At 55.2% G+C, this 5,169-nt stretch overlaps 1 pseudogene; it reads right to left on the bottom strand.

Moving 5' to 3' along the window:
- Positions 1 to 893: 893 nt before the first annotated feature.
- Positions 894 to 4,278, bottom strand: LOC117052623 (annotated as a pseudogene).
- Positions 4,279 to 5,169: the final 891 nt, after the last annotated feature.

The following is a 5,169-nucleotide window of genomic DNA, read 5'->3' as shown; positions in this document are numbered from 1 at the left end:
TTTAGGTAGGCTCTGGATCCACCCACTTTGGCCATAGCCTTATCCTTTTCAGTCTGTTTTCCCCAAGCACTTTCCTTCATGGGACTGGAGCCTTAGCAGAGGACAGGGTGGATTGGATCAGGAATGGAGGTTCTCCCTCAGAAAATGAGGATTAGTTTGGAAAGGAGCTGAGAATGGCAACCAGGAAAGGGAATTGCCCAGGGTGTCCCAGAGACTTGTTGAAAGATACTCGGAGTCCAGTGTGACTTTCATGCTCTTTATTCAGCTCATAGTAGTGAGGAATACAGTTTCCCCAAAACGTTTGCTTTATATACACTATTTACACAATGGGCCCCACGTGATTGGCTAATTCCGGGATACTCCTGCATGCCAATCGGAGTGTGGATTCACTTCCACCTGGAGCTGGATTGGGTGGCTCCTGCGGACCAATCAGACTGCTGCAATCTCAATCCTATTGTTCTGGGACCAGTCAGACTGCTGCAATCTCAATCCTATTGTTCTAGGACCAATCAGCCTGCTGCAGTTTGGATCCTATTCAACTCAGTACATAACACCCCTCCCCTCAAAGTTCCAGTCCTGCCTGGGAGGTTGCATCCATAGTCCTCAAGGTACGCTGGCCGCCTACGTGTGCGTTGTGGCCTGTGCTGTTCCCTGGTCAGGGGTTCTGGTTCTGGCTCGTGTTCCGAGGCTTCTGGTTGTGATGGGGCTGTTTGGTCTGGCTCAACCAGCTCGCTCTGTCATGGCTCAGGTTCCGGTGCCCTTTCGGCCTCGCGGGTCCTCTCAGTATTTACTGATTCTGCCTCCCCTGCCGGCCCCTCCTGCTCTACGGGTCTGAATGCCCCACTGTTCCCTTGGGACTCCTCTGACCTGTCCTCCTCCTGGTTATCTGCTGGGAATCGTCGCCGTAGCTGGTCGCAGTGGCGGCGCCAGCATTGCCCCCCCCCTCTGTTAGCACCTCGTATGACACGGGGCCCGTCACCCTGGTGACTGTGGCGGGTACCCATGCCGGGCCTGCCCCAAAATTCTTTGCGTACACTGGATCCTGGGCCACAAAGGTCCGGGGGTTCCTGCCTTCACCCATCACTACCTCATCCTGAGCTCTGTCGGGGTGGAGGCGATCCAGTCTGATTGCGAGGCGCCGGCCCATTAGTAGTTCAGCGGGGCTTCGGCCAGTTGTTGAGCTGGGGGTGCTGTGTTGTGCTAGAAGGAACATGGCAAGGCGGTACTCCCAGTCCCCTTGCGTCATGCGGCGTAGGGTGTCCTTGGTGGTCCGCACCATGCGCTCTGCTTGGCCATTGGTGGCACGGTGGAATGGTGCTGAGCGGATGTGGCAGATGGCATTCTGCGCTGTGAAGGTCTGGAATTCTTCTGACATAAATGCGGTTCCGTTGTCTGAGACGAGAGTGTCAGGGAGTCCATGGGTTGCAAACAGCCTGCGTAGTACCCGGATGGCTGCGGACGTAGAAGTGGATGGTACCAGTGCGATTTCCAGCCATTTGGTGTAGGAGTCCACCACTATGAAGAATGTTTTCCCCTGGAAGGGGCACGCGAAGTCCATGTGCAGGCGTGACCATGGTGCTCAGGCGGACTCCCAGGACTGGACTGGGGCCCTTGGGGGATCTGGGCGGGATTCTTGGCAGGCCTGGCAGTGTTTGACCCAGGTCTCTATCTCTCCGTCAATCCCTGGCCACCATACATAACTCCTGGCGAGGGCCTTCATTCTCACTACCCCTGGGTGTGTCTCGTGTAGGGCTGTAAGGACCCTTTTGCGAAGGGGCTCAGGAACGACGACCCTGCTTCCCCATAACAGGCACCCCTTGTGGGCCGACAGTTCACGTTTACGGGTTGTGTAGCCAGCGAATTCTGGCCCGGGGCTGCTGCTGGGCCATCCCCTCCACACCCAGTCCAGGACCCGGGAGATGACCCTATCTTTCTTGGAATGGTGTGCAACTTCTTGTGCCTGAATAGGGCGGTCGGGAAGCAGCTCCAGGCTCATAACCTCTTGTGCGGGTGCTGGGTCGGGGCCTGTTTCTGGTAGTGGTAGCCTGCTGAGGGCGTCTGCGTGGCCCATCGCTTTCCCAGGGCAGTGAATCAGCGCATACTGGTAGCCGGCAAGGAAAATTGACCACCTGAGGACGCGAGGAGACAGCACTTGGGGGGTCTGCTTTTCGGGGGCAAACAAACCAAGCAACGGCTTGTGATCAGTCACCACGGTAAAGGGCAGCCCGTACAAGAAATCATGGATTTTTTTTTACTCCCTTCACGATTGCCAGACCTTCCTTGTCGATTTGCAAGTAGTTCCGCTCAGCTGCGGTGAGTGTCTGGGGAAAGTATGCCACTGGCACCTCTCTTCCATCTGGGAGCTGGTGTCCAAGGACAGTGCCGATGCCGTAGGGTGAGGCGTCGCATGCTAGCACCACCGGCAGCCTCTTGTCGAAGTGTGCCAAGACCGAGTTTGAGACGAGCAAGTCCTTGAAAGCCTGGAATGCGGCCTCCTGGCGCTGGCCCCACACCCAAGGGGCCCGCTTGTCCAGGAGTCTGTGTAGGGGCTCTCCTACTGCCGCCTTATGGGGAAGGAAGGCATGGTAAAAGTTCAATAGCCCCAAGAAGGCCTGAAGTTCAGTTTTGCCCTTGGGCGCTGGGGCATCACAAATGGCCCGTACCTTGTCCCCAGTCGGGTGGACCCCTTCTGCATCCACCATAAATCCCAGAAAGTCCACCTGAGGCGCTCCTAGTAGACACTTTTCCCGCTTCACCTTGGGACCCGCCATCTGGAAACGGTGCAGAACGGTACGAAGGTGGTCCTCAAACTCCTCTGCCGTGGGCCCAGCAATCAACACATCATCGAAGAAGGGGGTGATGCCAGGAATCCCTTTAAGGAGCGAGTCCATTGGATTCTGGAATATGCCTGGTGCCACGCTGACACCGAATTGCAGCCGCTTTACCTTGAACGCTCCCTTGTGCGTCACAATTGTCTGTGCCTCTGCTGTGGCTTCATCTACTGGCAGCTGTTGATAGGCTTGGGCCAAGTCCAGCTTGCCAAAAAATTTTGACCCAGCCAGGGTGGTGAGGACATGGCTGACCACTGGCACTGGGTATGCGTGGGCCATGAGGGCCTTGTTTATGGTACATTTGTAGTCTGCGCAGATGTGGACCGAACCATTAGGCTTGAAGGGTGTGACGATCGGGGTTTCCCAGGTGGCATTAGGCACAGGCTCCAGCACTCCTTGCTCCACGAGCCGGTCCAATTCCTCGTCTATACGGGGTTTCAGGGCGAACGGGACCCGGCGGGCCTTGAGCCTGACAGCTCGTACTGCGGGGTCCAGCTGTAGGGCAATGGGGGGCCGTATGCTGTCCCAATTTCCCATCGAAAACTGCCGGAAACTCCTTGCATATGGCATCCACATCCACTTGTAAGCTAGTGCGGTTCACCCCGGTGACGGCTAGCCCCAGTGGTCCAAACCATGCCAATCCCAGTAAGCTAACGTAGGAGCCCTTGACCACGAGCAAGTCCAGGTGCCGTGTCCGCCCTCGATATTGCACCCTGAAGGTCCCCACCCCCATTGTGGGGACCTTACGTTTCTGGAAGTCCCAGAGGGTGAATGGGGCCGGCCTGAGTTTGGGACCCCCATTAGGGCACAGTTTCCTTAAGGTCCGTGCTGAGATTATGGATAGGGTTGAACCTGTGTCCAGCTCCATGCGGCACGGGGCCCCCTCTATCTGTACCTCTACATAAATTTTCTCAATGTTGGGGTGGGGCAACTGGTATACCTGGTAATCCGTGGTCTCTGTCGAGTTGCCTTGGTGCGTTGGGCCCCGGGACCTGGGGCTCTTGGGGCGGTCATCTGATGCTTGGCGTCGGATGGGCCGAGCCCGACACACCCGGGCGATGTGGCCTGATTTTCTGCACTGCCTGCACTCTGCATTGCGGAAACGGCAGGCCCTCCTCTCGTGATTCTCCCCGCAGCTTGCGCAGTTCCCTCCTTCTGGTTGAGGCAGCTGTGGTGTGTGCACTGCTTGAGTGCGCCGCTGTACTCTGTGCACCTCAACTCTATCTGATCCTGAGTCGTCGATGAGGTCCTCGTGGTGGACCCTTGGTTGGGACGGCACGCTCGGCCGTGCCTCTTACATCGACCTCTCGGTGGCTTCTGTTGCCAGGGCCTCCTCCAGGGCGACCTGGAATGTTAGGTCCTTCTTGGCATAGAGGTGTCATTGCAGCTTCTCGTCCCTCAGGCCACCAACAAGGCAGTCATGCAGCATGTTCTCCAACTCTGAGAAGTTGCAGAACTGAGCGGCTTGGCGGAGGGAGGTCACAAACCCCGTTATGGTTTCCCCAGGGGCTTGCCGCTTTGCATAGAAGGCATTTCGACGAGCCACCACCGAGGGCTGTGATGAAAAGTGCCCCTCAGGCTGAAAGTGGCTTCCCCACAATACATTATGAGATGTTCACTATTTAATAGATCGTGTGGGATCTATGAGGTCTTCAGATGTTTCTGGGTGCCAGATCCCTCCATCACAGGCATCATGGTCAATGGTTGGGGATGACAGGAGTAGACCACTAACATCTGGAGGGCATGTTCCTCACCTTTTAAGGAAGGTACATACATTTAATTCTATAACTACCTCCTGATCATCAGAAAAGATGGAGTACTAGATCCGGTCTCAGTTGGATGCATATAAATCCAATTGAGTCTATCAAGATTTGGAGACCATTTGTTGGGCCTGGAAAAGAAGCAGAGGGAAGCTGTTACCTAGGCTCTCCAGTTGTGCCATTTTGTTTTCTTTTTGCAAAGACCTAGCTTGGCATTTGATGCTGCGGCTTAAAGAAAGAAAGAAGAGGGCTGTTGTCTAATCCCGTTTCAAAGCCATCTGAGCTACAAATGGGTTTTCCAAAGACTTGTATTTTCTGGTACATAATCTGGATCTGGATTGACAAACTGGACCCATGAATCAGAGCAGGGCACCTGTATTGCCAGTGAAAGTGGTGTTCCTGGTTTGCAATGTAGCTGTAGCTTTAATATAAGGAACACGCCTGTTTGAGAAGAAGTGAAAGCAACTTCATGGCTTGGCCAGCTATCAAGCACCTGCCTGCATGGGGGAAGGAAAGAGGAACCAGTTGGGAACAAGGAAAGCAACCTTACTTTGAACTGCAGAGATAAAGAATGCAAA

Source organism: Lacerta agilis, chromosome 9, assembly GCF_009819535.1.
Source record: "Lacerta agilis isolate rLacAgi1 chromosome 9, rLacAgi1.pri, whole genome shotgun sequence".
Lineage (NCBI taxonomy): Eukaryota > Metazoa > Chordata > Lepidosauria > Squamata > Lacertidae > Lacerta > Lacerta agilis.
This window is presented reverse-complemented; position numbering and strand designations above follow the sequence as displayed.